The 24,079-nt window shown below is 40.6% G+C and overlaps 1 long non-coding RNA gene across 1 annotated transcript in view; it reads left to right on the forward strand.

Moving 5' to 3' along the window:
• The first annotated feature begins 1,938 nt into the window (after positions 1-1,938).
• The window catches only part of LOC132818999 (uncharacterized), a 29,820-nt gene continuing 7,679 nt past the window's right edge, over positions 1,939-24,079 (forward strand). The window contains exon 1 of the long non-coding RNA XR_009645041.1: positions 1,939-2,000. This is a non-coding gene — a long non-coding RNA (uncharacterized LOC132818999). The remainder of the gene's footprint in view (positions 2,001-24,079) is intronic.

Consider the following 24,079-nt stretch of genomic DNA (forward strand, 5'->3'; position numbering starts at 1 on the left):
ATTAATATGTAACAATCAACGTTACTTTGAAGTCTCAGTCTGAAAACAAATTTCTGCCTTTGCCTTGACTAGACTGTCTCGAACCCAAATCCATGTTGTGATATCAAACTCCATGATAAAAGAACTAGCAACTTTTCTTTACTGAGCATATATATCAAGTGATCTTCCCATTATCAAAAGAAAGCAACATGAATTAGTTATGTGAAAAGGGTTCAATATAAGAATAAGATAAAAATGGGAGTTATAAATGACCATAACTGAGTACAAAGCCAATATGTAATTTTGCACATGATTAATGTTACTCCTTTCTTGTAAAACAGCCTGATTCTTGTGGTTTGTGATCTAACATTGGCAATGAAAAGCTTAATTACAAGCTTTCTAAATTAATAGTGCTTTTCATTGAACATTTTATTCATTCATGGGATATGGGCATCACTGACTGGGCCAGCATTTAATGGGCATTCCTATTTGCCCTTGAGAAGATGGTGGTGAACTGCTTTCTTGACTCACTGCAGTCTATGTATTATACATCAACCTTTCATGCGGTTAGGGAAGGAGTTCCAGGATTTTGATCCAGCAACACTGAAGGAACAATTATATATTTCCAAGTAAGGATGGTGAGTGGCTTGGAAGGGAACTTGCAAATTGTGGTATTTCCCATACTTTAGTGCTTTTATCCTTCGAGATGATGATGATTATTTAAGGCGCTTTGGTAAATTTCTGCAGTACATCTTGTAGATAATACACACTCTTACAGATGAGAATCGGTGCTTGAGTGAGCGAATGCTTGTGGATGTGGTGCCAATCAAGTGGATTGGGTTGTCTTGGATGATGTCAAGCTTCTGGAGTGTTGTTGGAGCTGCACCCATCCAGGCAAGTGGGGAGTATTCCATCACACTGCTGACTTGTGCCTTGTAGAAGATGGACAGACTCTTTGGGAATCAGCAGTTGAGTTACATGGTGCAGAATCTGAGTACCTCATTTGCTCTTGTAGTCATTGTATTTATATTGCTACTCCATTTCAATTTCTGTTCAATTGTAACCCCAGGATATTGACAGTGTTAATTTTACTCCCTATTACTACCCACCTGCAGTTAGTAATGTTATGTTAGCTGAAATTTTATGCACCAAAGGCAATATATAGCGAAAATTTTGACAATCTAGGCCTCATGCAGACTTATTGGTGGATTTTGACTCTGTGTGCTTATATGAAATGAGTAATGGCAGGTGAACAGTTCTGCAGGTTTTTCCTTCAAAAGCTCAGAATACAGATAAGTATCCCTGGGCATCAGCATTCCATTTGGTCATATAGAACTATTAAAAATTTGTTCCATAAACCAATTAACCACAGTGAATAATCCTATCGGCTCACCCTTGTGCACGCTGCCAGAATATTCATGATACTATGGGCTCTCAGTAATACTCTCCATTATGGCAAAAAAAAATAAAAACAACTGATGCACCAAAATATTTTAACATTTACAACTGACATCAGAGGGCAGAAGTCAGAGTTCCTGGCTCTTGGGCGCATGGACTACCTGGAATTCTTCCCTATCTCTTAACTGGAGAGAACTCATTTCATTCATAAGCATGTGTATGGCAGATGCTTACAATTTCAAAGCCACCAAATCCCAGTCAATTACCTTTCAGTCAAACTTGAATGGGAATGCAATTTATCAAAGCATAATTCTAATTCCATTCGCAATAATTTGCAGATCCACACCCTCATTAAAGTTATTTGGGAAAGTTCCTTTCTATTACTGAGGTCCTTTGTTTTTATATTGAAGAATGAACCAGACAAGCTGGATTATTCTGTTCCAGAGATTTATTTTTCAGATGATTGATGTTTGCTTAACTTGTTACTGTTGCATCATGCTGTGAAGGTGTGAGAACGAGAGTCTAGGCAGTTATAGATACAAGTGATTAATACAAAAGACACGAGGAAAGAGTCAGGATTAATGTTCAAACGCCTGCTATTAGAACCAACTCCAAATGCTTTGGTAAGTACATTTGTGCATGTTTGTGCTCAGTAATGTTAACATTAACAGTGTTATGGAATGCAATAATCTGCAATGTTTATATGTTAAAGCTTATAATAGCCCCTTCTCCACCTCCAATTACTTAACTCCTGATTGTAAATTCCTAACCGTAGGCTATCTGCCTGTATGAGTTGGTTTGATAAATCTTCAGTCATTCTTAGTGACACTGAAATAAATATCAAAGTATGGTTCACTCTCCAAAGTGTAAATGACTACAAAAAAAATGCAAGTAAAAATTAGATTTAGTAAAATTAGGATCAACAATTACCCGATGAAATTTGGGTTTTACTGGTTGATTTTGGTAGAAATAATAAAAAAAGCTAGCAAGATCCACAGTCTTGAGATCTTGGGAGAGAAGTAGGATGCATCTGATTGATCTCAGTTTTAGTTCAATAATGCTAGTGTGATTAGAGCATTCATTACGTTACTGAAATGTATTTTGGGACATTTTATAAAATTGAAGAGTGTTGTTGTACAAAGAGACCTTGGAGTGCAGGTTCATAGCTCCTTGAAAGTGGAGTCACAGATAGATAGGATAGTGAAGAAGGTGTTTGGTATGCTTTCCTTTATTGGTCAGAGTATTGAGTACAGCAGTTGGGAGGTCATGTTGTGGCTGTACAGGATATTGGTTAGGCCACTGTTGGAATATTGCGTGCAATTCTGGTCTCCTTCCTATCGGAAAGATGTTGTGAAACTTGAAAGGGTTCAGAAAAGATTTACAAGAATGTTGTCAGGGTTGGAGGATTTGAGCTGTAGGGAGAGGCTGAACAGGCTGGGGCTGTTTTCCCTGGAGTGTCAGAGGCTGAGGGGTGACCTTATAGAGGTTTATAAAATTATGAGGGGCATGGATAGGATAAATAGACAAAGTTTTTTCTCTGGGATCAGGGAGTCCAGAACTAGAGGGCATAAGTTTAGGGTGCGAGGGGAAAGATATAAAAGAGACCTAAGGGGCAACCTTTTCATGCAGAGGGTGGTACGTGTAGGAAATGAGCTGCCAGAGGATGTGGTGGAGGCTGGTACAATTACAACATTTAAGAGGCATTTGGATAGGTATATGAAATAGGAAGGGTTTGGAGGGATATAGGCTGGGTGCTGGCAGGTGGGACTAGATTGGGTTGGGACTGAAGGGTCTGTTTCCATATTATACATTTCTATGACTCTATGACTCTACATAAATCAGGGATGCTCAAAAGACCAGAATGTAGTTGGTTCATATTTTTCTAGGATCAACAGGGTAGAGGACATTGCAGTTGGCTAAAGCAGTGAGGTCATGGGGTAGTTTGAAGATGATAATGGAAATGTAAAAGTTGCCATATTGCATAAGAGGGAGCCAATTTAAGACAGGCGTGATCGAAGAATAGGATATGATAACTTTATTTAGTTGTCCATGGAATATAAACGTTACAGCCATGGTCAGCATGAACTACACTTTCCTAACTAATTTTAATTTACGATATGGGTGGGCAGCAGAATTTTAGATGACCACAAGTTTACAGATGTAGAGGGGGGGGAGGAGACACTGCCAGGCGTACATTAGAATAGTCACAAACAAAAACTGAAATTGCTGGGAAAACTCAACAGGTCTGGCAATTTCTGTTGAGAGAAATCGGAATTAATGTTTTGGGCCCAGTGTCCCTTCCTCAGAACTGATGCTAGTTAGGAAAAGGTTGGTTTTTATGTGGATAGGGTGGGGGAAGGGGTCGGGAGTGCTGGAAACGATAGGAGTAAATGATAGGTAGAGATAGCGTGCAAAGGGAGAGAAGAACAGTTGGATAGATAAAGGAGTGGATAATTATCAGCTTGGGAGGATGAATAGCTCTTAGTGAGGACTATTAGTGGCTAACAATGGATTGTGTATAATAGCAGACCATGTGCTAACAAGGCCTGGTGTGTGGGGGTGGGAAAAAATGTGGGGAAGGTACTCATGCCCTAAAATTGTTGAAATAGATATTGAGTACAGAAGGCTGTAGGGTTCCCAAGTGGAAACTGAGGTGCTGTTCTTCTCGCTTACACTGAGTTTCGCTGGAACACTGCAGCAAACCTGAGATAGAGATGTTGGCCAGGGAACAGGGTAGTGTCTCAAACTGGCAGGCAATTGGAAGCTCAGGGCCTTTTTTTGTGGGCAGATCCTATGTGTTATGCAAAGCAGTCTATGCTTCATTTCCCATGTGTAGAGGGGACCGCATTGTGAGCAGTAAATGCAATAGACTCGATTGAGTGAAGTGCAGGTTCACCTGAAAGTTATATTAAGGCCTTTGGAAACTGAAGAGGAAGGCAATAAATGAGCAAGTGTTACATGATCTCCAGCATCTGCAGACCTCATTTTTTACCTTCTGCAGTGGCAGGCGAAGGTGCCGTGGGCCTTTGGGGTGTGTTGGGATTGAAGGAGGAGTGGACCAGAGAGCCCCAGAGGGAGTGGTCCTTGTGGAAGGCTGACAAGGGCATGACATGTGGCTGCTTGAGGTCTTTTAAAATTCTGCCAGCTGTTCCTGCACCTCTCACTGTAGCTGCTGCTTCTAAGGCAAAACAGTGAGACCTTGAGCTCAGCAGGCTTTGACTTCCAGTAGTCCTTTAGCTGTCATAGCCTCTGTCACTGGGTAGTTCGGTAATATGCTCACCTAGCTTCCAACCCTGCATTTGCTTATTATGAGAGATTATTGAGCATACTTAGGAATTTGGAGTTGAAGTTAAAATTAGATCAGCCATGATCAGAGTGAATGCTGGAGCAGGTTTGATTGCCCCTCTCTTGTTCATTGTTCATAAGTTTGTATTGCATAATACAACACTCTCAACATAACCAATCCTTTCAGCTTGGTTACATTGGTCTGTGGTATCCTCCACTTTGCTATAAATGGCAACCATTTTTCAAATTTTGATTTTGTATTTTCTCATGTAGGCAACATCTCTCCTTAGCATTTTTATTGTCTCAACATCCTTTCTTATGGTCTGGAACCAAAATGAGCACTCATAACTTCAAGCATAACCTCACTAAGCTTTCATATGGTTTCAGAATTATATTGTAACTTTCATACTCTTAACCACTTCAGTTGGTGCTTTGAAGGTCTTGAGAGTGTACATCCCTAATTCCAGCTGTTCTTCCAGGTCACTTGACCTTTGTCTATTCAAATGACAATTCCTAACTTATTTTGACTAAAATGTATCATTGTACACTTCTTACTTTGACTCTCAGAGTTATTCATAGTGGGTGATATTTTAGTAACAACTGTGAATTTGGATGGTGCACTACCCATTTCATCAAAGACCTTACACATTTGCTCAGCTCGATTTTCCTTTCTGAAATCAGATTGAATTCTTCAAACTTTTTTCACTTCATTGGGATAATTAATTATTTTTAATTAAGTATTTAAAAAGACCGCTTGCTCCGGATGTGAAGCTAACTGGCCTGTAATGATCTGGATTAACTCTCATGGTGCTCATGGAAAAGGGTGTTATATTGGTTACTCTCCAGTCTCCTGTCGCACACTGACTCTTCCCTCATTTCCCTCGGGAATGTTGAAAATATCCTGTAACTCCAGGAGGAGCTGTGCTGTGAAGTATATCAGAACACAGGTTTCAGAGAAAGCTATCCGAACATATGGGTTCTAATGACATCTCCAGAGGCCATAATGACCCCTAGCAGAAACTCAGATATTCCCGCCAGAAGAAGAGATCATCATATTTACATTGCTGCTCATAAAAGTTGTCTTGTAAGAATATTTTCAAGTTTCAAGTCTGATACAAAGTAAGAAACAGCAATTTTAACATAACTACTCAAAGCAAGCTGCTTTTCAGTAGTATCAGTGTAATAGAATCTGAACCACCAATTACAAACATTATGGATTGCACATCGAGAGTTCTAAGTGACATTAACAGGAACACGTCATGAAGAACCTCACCATTATAAAATTAAAAATCACACAACACCAGGTTATAGTCCAACAGGTGTAATTGGAAGCACACTATCACCTGATGAAGGAGCGGCGCTCTGAAAGCCATTGCTTCCAAATAAACCTGTTGGACTATAATCTGGTGTTGTGTGATTTTTAACTTTGTACACCCCAGTCAACACCGATATCTCCAAATCATTACCATTATAAAGACAGCTTTACTCACTGCCTCATCTTGTCTTTTTAATGCAATGCTATCAGATATTCTCTGTAAGCAGTTGGATAAATGTAAATATGGGGCTGGGAGAGGGTGTAAAGAGGTGGAAAAGAATGTGTGATTCTGGATTCATAACTCAGACATCTTTGATTTGGTGTTTTATTGTTCCAACTTGTACAGTCATTTGCTGCTGATGTCAGTAGAGGAAGCAGATGTCAGGCCTGAGGTATGTTACCATCATCATAAGATGTGCAATGCTATTCACGTAGCAGACACTTCTGACCTGCATAACCTCTTCACACAGCATCAGTTTGTTAACACCCAGAGCAGCAAAGCATCTGCCAGATGAGAATCAGGAAATGTGCAGTGCAGGTTCAGTGTGTGAATGACATCTGAAAGCTTTGCATGTGGTAACTGGCCATTTAGTGGTTTCCTTTGTGATTTCCTTTTCAGAGTAAGAGCCCCAGCAAGAAATGAAACATAACAAAGTGTAGAGGTGTGGCACACTTGTAAGAGGATGCAGCTTGTGGGACCCATATCCCTGAACATACAGCAAGAAAACTATACATGCCATCACCTAGTAATGATTACCCAAGTCAATCTAGCCATGTATCGGAGAATTCAAGCCTTGTGATAAGCTATCATATAGAGAGAACTACCATGTTCTATTGTGCCTTTAATATCCTCAGAATGTTCCAAAGCACTTTATAGTTATTAAAGTAGTGTTTCTAATGCACCTATTACTGTTGTCTATTTTAATAAGGAAACTGATTTGTGTAAGGCAGGATTACACAAACATTAAGTTAATAATTTGTCTTAGTCAAAAAAGGAAAGTTATTCAGAGTTCTTTGCACTTATTCAATTCATGCTGACACATGTTCCACAGTGACCTGAGCAGACAATTCCTCAATTTACTACCTTATCTGGAAGGAGGCACCTCATACACCCAGTATGGCAGTTAACTGTCAGTTTAGATGTGTTGTCATGTTTCAGAATATAGATTGAACCTGCAAACTGTTGCCAACTCAATTGTCATGATTTATTGCTTATTTTAAGCACTAAAAGTTGTCATACTTCTGTATGTTTTAGCATTTTAAAGCCCAAATCATTAGATATAAATTCAGTTGATTCAAGCACATGTTTCTTTATAATTTGCACCATTTATACTTTTAATTCCATTCTGGGGTGGGGTTGGGAGCTGGGGGTGGGAGGTGGGGACGTGGGAGTGTAGTGTGGTTTGGAGATTGGAACAATTGTACATTCTCTTTTTTAGTCTATTTGTGATGTAGTCCCATATAGCATGGAACTACATCATAAATGTTGTATTTACAATGTTGGAAATACTCACATTCACACTCCTACTCACATCCAACGATAGAAGTTTATCCTCTAGCCTTATTAATAACTTATTTGAATTAACCAGCTTGGGCATATTATAATGTACCTTTGGAGCAGATGGGATTTAATCCTAGATCTTCTGGCATGGAGTCATTTGCCTGACCCCACCATCCTTTTTCTCATTTAATCATTCTTTTCTTGTGACAGCTATTCCTCTTTTGGTAGTTTTTTGGCTCCCCTCGATCATGCCCACATCATCATGCCTTTTTTTGGTTCTGCATTTCCTTAAATGGAGTTCATCTCTGGCTAATAGTTCTAATGAAAGACTGTCAATGTGAAACATACAGCTGGATTTTTTGCTCCTAAGTGTTACAGTCCCAGCTAATGTTAATACTGAACGTGTCAGTCCTTAGAGAGAAACCCAACTTTGTAGATGCTAAATTTTCTTTCCTTTGATGGAGTGGAGTTAGATGTTGCATGTTATCTGTCCAGTGAAGAGGGCCCACTTTTAATCAAGAGTCTGGCAGAAGGACAACTGGGTGCAATTGCATTTGATTGTCACATCTCCAGCAGATCTACATGACTCAAGTTGATACATTCTATTGCTTGAACTCACGGATCCAAAGTGTACTTTTGCCTGACAGTCACCTCATAATCCCTCAGGAATGCAATAGGCAATGCAGCAGCATGGCCACTGCAGTGCATATGTTGCCCCTATTGGCACCAGACAGCCAGTACAAGCTCTGTCTGTTCCAGCATCCTGGTTGGATGCCACTGCTACACAAAGAGAAGGCTAGCAAGATTTGAGAGTTCAGGGATGGTGTTTCTTTCAGTACCATTATGCTCTTTCAAGATTTTCAAAGTTGCAGGGAACAATTGATTGTACCCTTGTGGATACAACCTACAACAACTATGTCCTCATGAATAGGAAAGGATTGCACTCCATGAATGTGGAGATCATCTCTGAGATCAACAGCCAAATTATGCAGGGCTATGCATGTTATGCAGGGAGCTCTTATGGTGCCTACATTCTGGAACCCTCACAGATGACTGCAATGGTCAGCATTCCCCCTTCCCCTGATAAAGCTAGGGTTGGTTGGTCAATGATACGGGTAACCCCTTGACACAGGTTAATGTTAAGGATAGGTCCAATGCTGTGAAAGCTTCCACATGTGTTACTGTAGACCAGATCGCAGGGCTCCTGAAGCTGAGGTTCAGAAACCTGGAGTGGTCAGCTGGTGTAATGATGTACATCCCAGACAGTATCCCACATCAGAGCTGTCTTTTGCATCCTCCATAACCTGATTCAAACAACATGACAGTGTTTTATGACAGGACAAGATGGAGGAGCAGGAGGCTCCCTCTGAGGATGATATTGATGTTGAACATGCTGAGGTAGCCCACTAAACTCCAAGATGACAAGACCCTTGATTGAAGAAGCTGAGTGGCATGTGGAAACCTCCTAGCTGCTCATGTCCAGCAGGACTGCACAACAGTAACATGTTCATTTGACTATTCTGTTTGTTATGGACCAACAATCTGGGAAACCATTGTATCCTCTATTCAACATATCTCATTAACTGAGCAACGCTTCACTATCCACTGTTGTTTGCAATAAAAAAAGTTCTTCTATAATAAAAGTAGAAAATGATGGAAAAACTCAGTAAGTCTGGCAGTATCTGTGCAGAGAGAAACAGAGTTGTTATTTCAAGTCCAGTATCATCTTTTATCTGATGTGATGTGATAGCTTTGAGATAGGAAGCCTAGCTAAAAAATAACTAGGCTCTATGTTAAGTATGTGCACCAGAAGCTGTGACACACAATGTTCTCTCATCAGCTCAGGCTTATGGAGGGTTACAATATTGTTGATCACCTCTCCATTAAAGAGAAGTCCCACCAGGGAGCACTCATACTGGGACAAAGTTCCCGGGTCTGTGACATCTGACCTGATGTCATTAATCCCATTCTGGCCTCTCTGTCCCCACAGTCCTATACAGTTAGGATCCTTCACTGTACCCTTGTAGTGGCTGAAAGTTCTCACTGAATGAGCTTCCAGAATCATGCTAACACTTCCCCAATATATTCAAACCCCAAAAATGGTGAGAGTTCTATCAGCTGCACTTTGCCTACCTCCTCAGGAGCCTTCCTGTCAACCTAATAGAACCAGCCAGCAAGATCCCATGTGCCATACTGTCGTCTCAAATTGTTTCTTAAATGATTCTTCTGATTTTATCTTCACCATTCCAGCTAAGAGTTACTCACATATTGAACAGTGTGATATTCTCTGATTATTTTCTCTCACAACTACAGGTGTGGAGGGATCATTTGCAAAAGGGTTCTTCTGATTGTCCACAGGAGCGAAAGGTCACCCCTGAGGATATCAAGAGCATTTTGCCAGTTTTCTTTTGGGATATCCATTCATCCTTTGCTGAAGTTGCAACCTGCAATCAGGGAAGTTGCAATGGAAATTCTCTTCCATACTCAAATAGCAAAACTTTGTATGCTTTCAGTCCTGGGTACAGAGCAGGCAAGGGGATTCTTCCTCCATTGCACAAGAGTTCCCTGTAGACGATATATCACTGTGGGATACGTTGTGGCTGTGGGGGTTCATGGAAGCCTACTTCCTGGAGTAGTGCTCCTCAAGCTATATACCAACTTGTCTTCTTCTAATGGAGAGAGATGTCTATAGTGCATGTGAACTATGGCTGATTACCTATACTAGCTTTCTTATTGCAGAATTATTATCGCTGGAGAGGAGATTGCAGGTATTTTATTTACATGGTCTCTTCAACTATTCTCAAAAGATTAGTACTTTCTGTAAAGGTCAACTGCTATTGATTGGCCACTTCCACTTACAGGTTTGACAAAAATGGTCTGATTGATCATGTGCTTGAAGCAAAATAAAATTTTTCAAAATGTTCACTAGGAACATGTTAAGCAGAAAGAAAGATGCAGAACTTGAAATTTCTTTCCAAAGCCCTGCTGTGTTCTGCGCAATGAACTGGATGTATAACTGATAGCGGAAAAGCTCCGGAACAGCAGTGGTCGACAATGTGATTGGCTCTGTGCCTTACAACATCCCATTAGAATTATTGGTCACAGGATGACGTGTTAGGTCTGGTGATAAGCTTACTACCTGATAGGTTGACAGTAAATCCATCCAGCTTCCCCAGTGGAATATCCTGTTGCACTTCCTTTTTGTTTATTTCTAACAAAGGAAGACACAGTCAATAGTTTCTATGCAGCTGGGCCTCAGCCCTGGCCTATCAGCCTTTCCATAGGGTGAGTTTTTCTAATTCAGTCACAAGGATATTAGACTGTGAGCACACTACAGCATAAAGGGTGATGGTTGGTGGTCAGGGTCACCAGTTCTTCCTCACCAGGAAACAGAAGCTATAATTACGGAAACTGCACACTGTGGATTTATGGTGCAAATGTGTGATTGAGAAGGATTTGACAAGGTCAGAATGCATGTGACATTGCTGTCATTTATTCAAGAAGTAGAAGTCTGATGTTGTGTCAGAAATCTTCTCTTTGACCTACAGAGGTCGTAAGACTCAACATATAACAAATGCAACCTAACAAAATCTGACTGCATCTTCCATCTCTATCCCCAGAAGAACAAGGCCAGTAGGTTCTTGGGAATACCATCATGTACAAGGTCTCCTCCAAGTTGCACTCCATCCTGACTTGGAAATCCATCGTCATTCCTTCACTGCCACTTGGTCAAATCCTCATGCTCCCTGCCTAACAGCACAGTGAGTTTATGGACTGCAGCAGTTCAAAAAGGCATCTCACCACTACTTTCTTCAAGGGAATTGACAATAGGAAATAAATACTGGCTTCACAGTAATGCCACATCTCATGTACAAATGAGAAAAAAGACAGATCTACAAATATTCCTCTTAATTTTAATCTTAAGGGGAGGTGATGGCATAGTGTACAGCCACCAGAGCATTAATTCAGAGAACCAAGCAATGTTCTGGGGACCCAGCTTCAATTCTTGCCTTGGCAAGTGGTGGAATTTGAATTCAAAAATTAAAAAAAACCTCTGGTGACCCTGAAGCCATTGTTGATCATCAGGAAAGACCTATCTGGTTCACTAATGTGGAAGGAAACTGCTATCCTTACCTTACCTGGCCTAATGTGACTCCGACCCACAGCATAGGTTGACTCTTAACAATTAGGGTTGGGTAATAAATGCTGGTGTCACTCTCATCCTGTGAATGACTAAAAAATGCAATAAATGCTTAACTGAAATGGAAGTACAAAAATGAGAAACTATTGTGTGTTCAGAAGATTGATGACCTCTAAAATAACTGTAGAATTTCTGTGACAGCAAGACAGCTGCCTCAGGCTCTCACACCTCAAGTTCAAAATAATACTGGGTCTCAGAATGTGACTATGGGCTGGAGGTTCAACCTATTCACCTCCTCCATAATGTTTCACACACTGTGATAGCTATCTCCTTGCAGCTGCATTTCAATTCCATTCTTTTGCTACAGATACATCAAGCATTTGCCCAGCACTCCTCTACTTAATAACTCCTTCTGACAATCTCTGGACACAAGAAGAGTTCCACACTCCTGATTCATCTCAACAATGCATCCATCTTCCTTCAGGCATTGGTATCCCGTTCTTGTTGTCATAACCTAACCAATATAATCAGGACTTCCACGTTTCTCTCCCTACTCCCAAATCTCCAAACGTCTATTCGCACTTTACATTCCACAATCATGACAACTGCCCTCTGAGCCCAGGACCATTTGCCAACATCATCAACTCAGAAAACATTTCCACAGATCTCTATCACTCAGCTCCTGTAACTACTGGGAGAAAGTGAGGTCTGCAGATGCTGGAAATCAGAGCTGAAAATGTGTGCTGGAAAAGCGCAGCAGGTCAGGCAGCATCCAAGGAACAGGAGATTCAACGTTTCGGGCATAAGCCCTTCTTCATTCCTGACCTGCTGCACTTTTCGAGCAACACATTTTCAGTCCTGTAACTACTGCTCTATCTTTCAAATTAACTCGTCATCTTTCACTGGCCTCCATATACATAATCTCCATATACATCGTATCATCCGTTGTCATTTCCACCACCTCCAAACGGACCTCACCACCAGAGATATATTTCCCTCCCCTGCCCTATCAGCATTCCAAAAAGACCACTCCCTCCGTGACTCCCTCGTCAGGTCCACACCCCCCCACCAACCCAACCTCCACTCCCGGCACCTTCCCCTGCAAACGCAAGAAATGCAAAACTTGCGCCCACACCTCCCCCCTTACTTCCCTCCAAGGCCCCAAGGGATCCTTCCATATCCACCACAAATTCACCTGCATCTCCACACACATCATTTACTGCAACCGCTGCACCCGATGTCGCCACCTCTATATTGGGGAGACAGGCCGCCTACTTGCGGAACGTTTCAGAGAACACCTCTGGGACACCCGGACCAACCAACCCAACCATCCCGTGGCTCAACACTTCAACTCCCCCTCCCACTCCACCAAGGACATGCAGGTCCTTGGATTCCTCTATCACCAGACCATAGCAACATGACAGGTGGAGGAAGAGCGCATCATCTTCCAGCTAGGAACCCTCCAACCACAAGGGATGAACTCAGATTTCTCCAATTTCCTCATTTCCCCTCCCCCCACCTTGTCTCAGTCAAATCCCTCGAACTCAGCACCGCCTTCCTAACCTGCAATCTTCTTCCTGACCTCTCTGCCCCCACCCCCACCCCCTCTCCGGCCTATCACCCTCACCTTAACCCCCTTCCACCGATCGCATTTCCAACGCCCCTCCCCCAAGTCTATCCTCCCTACCTTTTATCTTAGCCTGCCTGGCACACTCTCCTCATTCCTGAAGAAGGGCTCATGCCCAAAACATTGATTCTCCTGCTCTTTGCAGCAGGTCAGGCAGCATCCACTTTTCCATCAACACATTTTCAGCTCTGCAGTCCTCACTTTCTCCTAGTCATCTTCCACTTAATTTTTGTCCAAATCATTTTTTGTTTTTTAGATTAGACTTACAGTGTGGAAACAGGCCCTTCGGCCCAACAAGCCCACACCGACCCGCCGAAGCGCAACCCACCCATACCCCTACATTTACCCCTTACCTAACACTACGGGCAATTTAGCATGGCCAATTCACCTGACCCGCACATCTTTGGACTGTGGGAGGAAACTGGAGCACCCGGAGGAAACCCACGCAGACACGGGGAGAATGTGCAAACTCCACACAGTCGGTCGCCTGAGTTGGGATTTGAACCCAATTCCCAAAATCATAAAAATTGTTGTGGAATAATGTTGATAGAGAGTTAATTACAAAGTTAGGTGAACAATTAATTAATAGTACTCAAGATCAGATACTTAAATGGCTACACCTTCTGATACCCTTTTCTGATCTTTTTGGCAGATCATAGAATCATAGGTGATTTACTGTATGCCAGGAGTTTGTGGATGTCACAGAGGAAATTGCAACGCCCTGCAAAACTATTTGTTTCATCTATAACTATGGATGAGGTGCCAGATGACTGGAAAGTTGCTAATATTGTGCCTTTGTTTAAGAAGGGACATAAGAAGGGACATTGGGAACTACCGACTTTTAAGCATGACTTCGGTGGGGGCTATGTTGTTGGAGGTGATTCTGGAAGATAGGATTTATATACATGTGGACAAGAAAGGAATGATTAGTGATAGTCAACATGGTTTTGTGCGAGAAAAATCATGTCTCACAAATTTTATTAAGATTGCATCACATGGGTATGGTGATTGAAAAGGCGTTTAACATGCTTGCCTTCGCCGTTCAGATCTTTGAGTGTAAGAGTTGGGACGTTATATTGAGGTTGTATAAAACATTGGTGAGGCCTCTTCTGGAATACTACGTGCAGTTCTAGTTGCCCTGTCATAGGAAGAATATTATAAAGTTGGAGAAGGTTCCGAAGAGATTTATTAGGAATGGAATGTTTAAGTTATAGGGAGAGGCTGGATTGGCTTGGATCTTTTTCACTGGAACGAAGCAGATTGATGGATGATCTTATAGAGGTTTACAAAATCATAAGGGTTATAGATAAGGTGAATAGCAGGTGTTTTTTCCATAGGGTGAGGGATTTTGAGGCTAGGAGGCATATTTTTACGGAAAGAGGAGGAAGATTTAAATAAGATATGGGGGCAATGTTTTTACACAGAGAGTGTTCATGTGTGGAATGAATGTTCAGAGGAAGTGATGGATGTGGGTATGATTACAACACTTAAAAGACATTAGGATAAGTACATGAATAAGAAATTTTTGAAGGGAAATACACTAACCATAGGCAAGTGAGACGAATTTAGTTTGGGATTATGGCTGGCATGGATTGGTTGGACGAAGGGTTTGTTTCCGTGCTATATGACTATAACTTTATGTAGTACAGAAGAGACCTTTCAAATGTGCACCAACTGAAAACCTCCATTAAATATACGCTAGTCCCACTTTCCAGCACTTGGGTCATAGCCTCGAATTTTCATCCATGTATTTTTGAAAGTTTTGAAATACCTTCCCAGTCAGGGCATTCAAAATTTCTACCACTCTTTGGGTGAAAAGCAAAATCCTCAAATCTCCTCAAAACCTCCGGCCTTTCATCTGAAAATTATGCCACCCTTTTGTTGCCCCTTCAATTTAGGGGAACAGTACTTTCTATTCACCCTGCCTATGGCCCTCAAATTCTTATACACCTCTATCAGACCTCCAATTAACCTTCTCTGCTCGAAAGTAAACAACCCGAGCTTATCTAGCCTCCCTTCATAGCTAAACTGCTCCATTTCACCCTTTCCAGTGCAATCACATCCATCCTATACTGTGATGACCAGACCTGCACACAATACAGCACAATACAGCAGTACACAGGTGCACAATCCTTTATCTGAAATGGTCGGGACCAGCTGGTATTCAGAATGCAGATTTTTTTTTCAAATTTCAGAATAGGTGACGGAATGCAGAATTTTTCAAATTTCAGAATAGGTGACAGTTTGATGGTGAAATTTTTAAAAATCTTCCCAAAGAACAGACATACTGTGAGTAAAATGGGCCCTGAAACAGAATTGAGACCTGCCAGTGTTGGGCCACGCCCTCCCATGTCACATCTGAGTGACACGCATTGAGTGATTGTGGAGTTGGGTTAACTGTTTGCATGCCAAATAACCTTGTTAATGAGAAAAAAACTTAACAAAAAAAACCTTAAGACTTTGGAATTTTTTGGATTTCGGATAAAGGATTGTCTACCCGTACTGTACAAAATCCACTCCAGCTACAATACAACATCCCTGATCTTATAATTGATACTATGACTGATAAAGGTGTTCCATTCACCTTTGTAACTGACCTACCACTTCCAGAGATCTGTGGACAAACACAATCACATCTCTCTGTTCCTTTGAGTTCAAATCCTACCATTCATTCAGATTATGGGAGAACAGGTAGAAAAATGGAGTTAAGGCAACACTCAGATCAGCCATTCTCTAATTGAGTGGTGGAAAAGACATGGCGCTGAATGGTCTAACCCTACTCCTACGTCTCATCTTATTATAATGAAGTCCACTACATTTAATGCACTTTGTGTTGAAATTAAGACTGAATATCTGGAGCATGTGTTAGGCCCCTTGTCTGGCATGCAGAAGGTATTGACACTGGCATGGCTTTGAAGAGGGGCCTCTGAAAGTGCTGCTGCAAGAACATTTCATTGCAGGTGACGCAAAGTGTAAAAAGATGTTTCTAGTTTTAAAAAAAAGGCAGCTCATCTCATTTTTTCCTACAGTGTAGAAATCTGCTTCCCACCATATTCAGCACATTGATGTGACACCCACAAGTCTTACTGAGATCAATATTATAATATTGCCAAATTATAATGAACGAAGGAATGGAAAAATATCCATCAAGTGGGTATCATTACCAATTACTCAGTAATGACTCTCTACATTGGTCTTCCAGCTATGGGTTGCACCATTTCTATTCCCTAACATCCTGCAAGTGACTGTGTAATTTCTTGCCTATATTTAATTGAAGCTTTGATGTTGACTACATGGCAAAGGCAATTCAGGAGCTCAGGATCTAGTTTGTGCATCTTGTGGCTGTGGAAGGCGCTGATGTAGATTCAAACATAAGGAATTTGCTTTGTGGCTTTTCCCATTTTCAGCCATACTCTCAGAATAAATTAGGCAGAAATATGATTTACATGGCATTTTTAGGACTGTTTAAAGTTCCAAATGGAAGAAACCCCAAGGATATTCCTGCAAAATAATTATTTGATACATGGAGGGGCTGGGGCAAGTGGAAACCATTTACTTTAAAAGGGCATCTTTTTAATAAAAAACTCAATTTAATATTAAAAAGAAAAAAGGAGGTTTGATATTAACATCGTATACATGTAACTGAAATGCTTATGTGTCCTGCCTTTATGTACATTTCAGCTCATTTTCTATGCAACTTTACCACCAGACATTGGTATTCATTCTCCCCGACTTACATGATTTGACTTGAAGGTCATTAATTACTTTTTCTTTGGTATCTGATGATTCAGTCTGCAAATGCACTCCATGTTTGGAACGGTATAAATTTGATCCCATGTGATCTGCTGAACTCAGCCTAAAATCTGGGCTCCAACATAAATGGGATAAGGATGGGATTTGTTAATGAGGAATCATATTCTTGATGGCTATCAACTCAAGAAAAGAGCTTGGCTACATATTTATATGTCCTACTAGCACATTCATAATGTACTCCTACAAAAATTATGCTCTATTGAAGGATGGAACAGAGCTGCCAACATTTTTGACACCAGAGGAATCATTCTCTGCCTGACTGCTTGTATTAGAAATTCTGATGTAATTATTCAATTGTCAAATAACTTCAGAAAATTAGGTGCACCTTAAACTTCTAAAATCTAAGTGCAACCAGGAAATGATACTGCAACCAAATTGCAAATAGCTTGAGAATTATCCATGAACTTCTGAGTTTCAACATGGAAGATGTAGGATAACGTTGAAAAGACCAAAGAAACTTGCGCATTGTTCATGTCAGTTAGCTATTGTTCCAATTTTTCTTGGGAATTGTTGTTAAACCTAAGGTTCAAATAAAACAGGCAAATAAAAATAAACATTTTTTGTTTCTCTAAACCTGAGAGAAGAAGATTAGATTCCCTACAGTGTGAAAACAGGTCCTTCGGCCCAACAAGTCCACACCGACCCTCCGAAGAACAATTCACCCTGACCCATTCCCCTATATTTACCCCTTCACCTACACAATTTAGCATGGCCAATTAACCTAACCTGCACATCTTTGGACTGTGGGAGGAAACTCACGCAAACACGGAGAGAATGTGCAAACTCCACACAGACAGTTGCCTGAAGCATGAATTGAACCCGGGTCCCTGGTGCTGTGAGGTGGCAGTGCTAACCACTGTGCCACCGTGTTGCCTAAAGAAAAAGTGAAAACTTTGATTTTTTTCCTGAATGATTTCTGCAGCAGTGCTACCAATAACAGTATTGGTGACATTAAATGCTGGAGGATGTAAGAACACAATGGAATCTTCACTGCATAATATCATTGTTACTTGTAACTGTCAGCACTAGATAGGAAAACCCAAGATTACTCTCAAAAAAGAGGAAGAGTTTATCAAATCTTCTGCTGTTGAATTGCTGGTATGTGACAAGACATTGAACAGGACAAGACTTGGCATTAGATTTGGACCAATTGTAACAGTGTGACTTGTGTTAATACGCAATCTGTTTCCTTTCAGGAAAAGGCTTTTGCTGATTGCAGTCCAACACTATACATCGCACACTGTTTCCTGTTCCCACACAAACTTTGCTGTTTATTTTTGCCAAGTAATTCACAATCTACTATATTTCAAGGGTCAGGTTTCAAGCTAGAAAGTTTAATGAGATTAACCTGGTACTGGTGTCAGGGAAAATAAAATAATGCGTAGTGTGGACACAAAATCATTTATCAAACTGTATGAGAACTTACTCTCTCTGAATTGTTACAATTGCCCCAGATGCTTAAAAATGCTATATCTTAATCGTGTTTTCTTGCTCCCAATATGTGTACACTGCATTATAAAATAGAGCTAGTCACATGAGAGAGCAAAATTTTGTTCTTGAGGCATGTCATCCTTTCCTTCATGAGCACCAACAAGTATTAGTGGACCATTTCACCTACTCCATTTCTAAAGCTCCTGTTCAAGTAAAATGCTGTCTTCTGCTGTCTCACACAAATCATCATTTTTCCTGTATGGACTGAGCTTGTATCAGCCATACCTTCACAGCTGATCCAATCTTGTTCACATTTTATTAGTACAAGTGCACCTATAATAGAGAGCTCGATCTAGGAATTGGAATCTTGCTCAATTTGGAGTATGTTGAAAGTGCAACCCATGCTTAAAAATGATGATGCTAATTTGGTCCTCAGGCCCAATCAAGATAGTCCTGACAATGTGTGGGGTCCAGTCTGAAGCTGTTTACAAGGATGAGCCTGTGGAGTGGACAATGACCAAGTTCCTCAAGAAACTTTGGGAATGGGTGTAAGTTCTAGCTGGTGATGGTCTGTCATCTTAATGTGGAATCAATAGGAGCCCTCCTGTGTCCACTTGCTCCATATTAAATTGTCATAAAAATGATACCTTTCTGATAGTAAATATTTTGACTGCTGTGCACCTGCTAAACTAGGGATTCTCCTGGCTTATTACACCAAAATTATGGCCCAGTTAGTTTAGGTTTTTGATTTTTCAGTCCCTGTGAATTTCTGTAAAAATGATTATGTGGAACCTCTGATACCCTAAATAGTTGTCTTTAGATAGAACAGGCAGTGATAGCTATTGGCAAATTTTGAAGGGTGCATCCATCACTTGTTCCCACACTGAGCATCAGAGTCATTGGTAACAGCTGAGATGATGTCACTGCAGAAACATTTTTACAGCAGATTCTTCTTAATGAGATATTTACTGGACATTTCATTAACCCTTATATTCACTTATGTGACAGGCCAATTCAGTTTCCCAATTGTCCATTATACTACTTCAGCTATCATAGAAACACATTCCTGGATTTACTAATCTAGAAGGGTGGATGTGGAGCTTTGTTTTGATTTAGAGAGATTTCAAAAATTCTTTTCATCCAGAGACCAATGTGGGCTGGAACCCGCTGTCTGAATGGCTGTCAGAGACAAAAACACTTTAAAAAGAATCAAATGTATTGCAAGTGCCACATGGAGCTGAAAAGTAGAATTAGATTGAATAGTACTTTTCTGATGAAGACAAAAAGATCTGTCAAATGCATTCCTTGCATGCTGAAAAGTTTCTACGTTTCTACGTTGAATCTCTTCCTGGCGGGTTTTTCAGGTTGTCTTCAAAACCTGAAGTCGCATTGTAAATGATGGTGGAGTCGAGTTTTCAGAGTATCAATGGGCAAGATCAGTGTAATCCATCTCAACCAATCTCCAAAGTGTATTGTAATGATCCTGATGTCAGCTTTGGATAATCAGCTTCAAGGACGGCTAATCTTCTGCAGACTTATCAACTAATCTATTTGGCATAAAGATGTTCATGCCTTTTAATGAACAATTATTTATGTCTGTTCCATCCAGCTATTCGAGATTGGCTGGGAAAGGTGAAAGAGGCAGCAGAGTTTTCGCTATGTTCTTTAATTTCATTGTCCTTGAGATATTCAGGTTTAGAGCTGTACTAAGAATTGTGAAGTAAAGGTTCTCATTGTGTAAATTGTTATAAAGTTCCAGTGCTTTAATGCCAAATGGCATAGAAAGATTACAGGTTGGAATATCACTGGCTATCACAGACTTTTATTTTAGTATGCTGCTTTGGTTTAATGTGTGCTTTGCTTAGACAAAATGGTTTATTAAAACCAAAAACGAAAAAAAGTTGACGAAATGCAATGGTATGAGCTCAGTGCATGATAACATGTTTGCTGCTCACTGCAGGAGTTCAGTGACTTAAGGGGCTGGAATGAAATGCACCAATGCATTTGCACTAAGATCATTGTCTTCTTAATACTAATCACAACACTTCAGCTCAATTCGATATTGCAAGCATGACGTATATTTCAACAAGTGAAAATTATAACATCTTTTGCTAGAAGTATAATGATAATGGAGAGCCAAAAATGATTCTCTGTTAATGCACAAGTGAAATACAAAAGCCTTGGACAGTATCAACAAAGGTCTACAAAGCAAATTGCTAGACCCAAGGGAATGAATCATGAACTAAGGTTAAAAAACATGTTGAGTCCAAAAATAAGGCCAGGATTTAGTGCTCTGTACCCCAAAGTGAGTTCAAGGGCAACTCACTTCTTGCCCCTTGCAGCAGAAAAGCTCACCATATCTGTTGCCAGTTAGGTTCTTAAAGGGTTGTTTGGTGAGCTTCTCAGCACTGCTGTACTGCTCTCCCTGAGGCTCCTAATCAATCAGGGTCTGATGCCCCCAAGGAGCTGGAGAGTAATTCTTGAAGCTCACTCTGCAGAGCCATGAACAGCTGAACGTGGAGCAGGGAGAACTCTTTTATTGGGCATAATTGGGTGGGTTTGGTCAGGAGAGATTTTCAGGGGTTGGGGTCAAAGTCAAAAGGGTGGCTTTCATCTGTGTACCTGTTTGCCTCTAGATCATCCCTGATTCCCAATTGAGAAAGCAACCACTTTTCTCATCAACTGGGAAGGCAGGTAATTGAGCCAGTAGCGAGGCCCTTAAATGTGAGGTAAGTAACAACATAAGGACCTTAATTGGCAATGGGTCTAGAAGGACATCCATAGATCTTCTTTATCAGATTACTGAAGTAGTGGGAAGGTGGCAAGTATCTTTCCAGTTGTACAATCACTAATTGTTTGACTTTCCTACCACCATTATGCAGGCAAGAATTAAAAACTAAAGAGAGAAGGATGGAAATATAAAGCAAGGTCAGCCATATTGGTAGAGAGAAGGCAAGTTTGCATTTTGGACACAACTTTCCTGATTCAGTTCTGATAAAATTTATACTGGTAGTGTTAACATATCTTTTTTCTTTTTATATGTGATGATTAATATGATATTTATCTCCATCTCATTTTATTTTTTATTTCATAAAAGATGCCCAATTCCTCATTAGTCAACTTATACCCTAGTCTGATCAACTGCACTTGTTTTTATATCCAGAAATTCTATTACACACAACTGAACAGTTTTTACCCACCACCAGACCACCATGACTTTTTTAAAGATATTAACCATCACCAGTCAATCACTCGCACAGCCAACTGGATATTCACATGCAAAGCCCATTTTGGGCAATGTAAACCATCAAAACTGGGGATAGGTGGGGATACAGGGAAGGGGCCAAATCAAAATAGAAAATCTGCATTAAAATTGCAGCTAGCAAGGATATCAATCTGAAAGCAATGGAGTCTCCTCAAAGTTGCAGGTCAGACACTATTGAGGTCAGGAAGGTGGTGGTAACTTTCCTAGTAGGCCAAGCCTGAAAGTATAGCTAAAGCCAGAGATGATTTGGAGATGCCGGTGTTGGACTGAGGTGTACAAAGTTAAAATAACCTGGTGTTGTGTGATTTTTAACTAAAGCCAGAGAGGCAAGTTAAGTAGGTTTAGTATATTTTTAAAAAGTTTCCTTGTGGGATAGAAGGAATCCTTTAGGTCTTGCATGGAAATCTTCGTCTTCTTTTGTTTCAGGACTTCCCCCCCCCTCAACAGGGATCCCTCCCCATTCACTGTGATCCACTGAACCGGTAGCTGCAGCTACCAGCAGCAACTAGGTTGAAAATTGAAATGTAAACCAGGTTGCAATATCACTTTCACTTCTGGATGCACCACTCATTGTCACAAGTGAAACCAAAATTGCAGGGGCATGGGACATGGCTGCAAAGTGTTAAAATACAAGTTCAGCATGAAGGAAATGACTTCTTTCAAAGAGAGATTAATGTATAGAAAATTGATGAAGTCAAAACAAATCCCCAAATCACACAAAAATCACTTTAATGCTATGACTGGGTTTCTATGGAACAATGTGGTAGGTGGGCTAAATTACCTCACTCACTGCACTTTGTGATTTTTGTAACCTTGTTTGGCCCTAATGCACCACAATCTACATAAGCAGTTTATTATTGCTGATGGAAATAAGGTGGTGAACGATTGGTCTAAATATGTTTTTGCTGTTGCGGTGTTTGGATCAATTGATTTGCAAGTTGTCTGAAGCCATTTGTGATTTAGAACAAAAGGAATAACTGACCTTTAAACATAGGATCTGGGGGTGTGCTGGATTGCGTGAGATAGCATATGGCAAAACCTGCTTGTTTTTGAAAATTCCCCTTGAGTCATTTCACAAATTTCAGTATGCAGTTAATATATAACGAGAAGGGTTAAGGATGTTGATTTTCTGCTGTAATCCTCAAAGTGTTCATCATCAATAGCTGTCCCTTGATTTAAAGATGACATCGACAGAAGGCTGCATTTTTACGGTGTCTTTTCATATACTTGAACAAGCTGATTCTGAGCCGCAATAGCTTTGTGCACGAAATGTCTAATGAAGTATGGGGGAGGGGGTCGGTCAGGAGGAAAGAATTTTCTCCTCTCACATCCCCTCTGCTTCATTGTTAAGACATCATGACTCAAGTACCATTCAGGTTAATGTAAATGTTATTGACATTCTGGTTGATTGGTAGCAAGTCTATCCCAGCCACTTATTTCAATGCTGTCCTCGAGAAGAGTTTCAGAATATCTTTGTAATGTTTCCTTTGTCCTCTCCTGGAATAGAGTTAAGGAAACAGAAACTTGTGGAAAAATACATTTTGGTTATCTGAACACTTCTGTCTATTGTATTCACGTTGGTTGCAGGAGTTTTAACTGGCTGCCTTCAAGAAGAACAGTAGCATTTGCTCGATAGTCCCTCAGTTGCACCTGAAGCATGTAATAAAGTCATTCTCCTGGAACTTCTACTGTACTGTTATGTCTCATTGAAATACAGTCTGCAGTACTGGAATGTAGTGGTGACCACTGTTCTACACATCGGGGATTCTCTTGATCTGTAGAATTCTTTATTGTCGAACACTCAATACCATAGTTTGACGAAGATTGAAATAGTACAGGTGATCTGGTGTTGGATCTCATCCTCAATGTTGATATTTTGACCGAGGAGGATCCTAAGGTCTGGGAATTGCTCAGCATATTCCAGCGTGTCTCCTTTGACATATAAGGGAGATGACGTATTTTCCTGAACAACTGTATGCTCTTATGACTCTTGTTTTGGCAACATTCAAGGAGAGAGGTGTTTCCTGTGTGCAGAATTGAAGAGATCGAAAGTGGCTTACAAATCTGATGCCAAGTGGGAAATGACAATCGCTGTAAATTGTAAACCATTTTTATCTACAGTGATCAGATTAGTTTTGGCACAGAGGCGGCTGAGGTTAAAGACTAATTAATCTAAGAGATATTTGACACTGATGTGAGAGGGTAGTTTGTCTTTGATGAGGTGAATAACTACAGTCAGTTAAATTTGTAAAAATATGGGGGTGATCACATAGCTTTACTTGACCCTAGTCTGGATTTTGCTGGTGTCAGTTTCTGATCTCTCA

Source organism: Hemiscyllium ocellatum, chromosome 1, assembly GCF_020745735.1.
Source record: "Hemiscyllium ocellatum isolate sHemOce1 chromosome 1, sHemOce1.pat.X.cur, whole genome shotgun sequence".
Lineage (NCBI taxonomy): Eukaryota > Metazoa > Chordata > Chondrichthyes > Orectolobiformes > Hemiscylliidae > Hemiscyllium > Hemiscyllium ocellatum.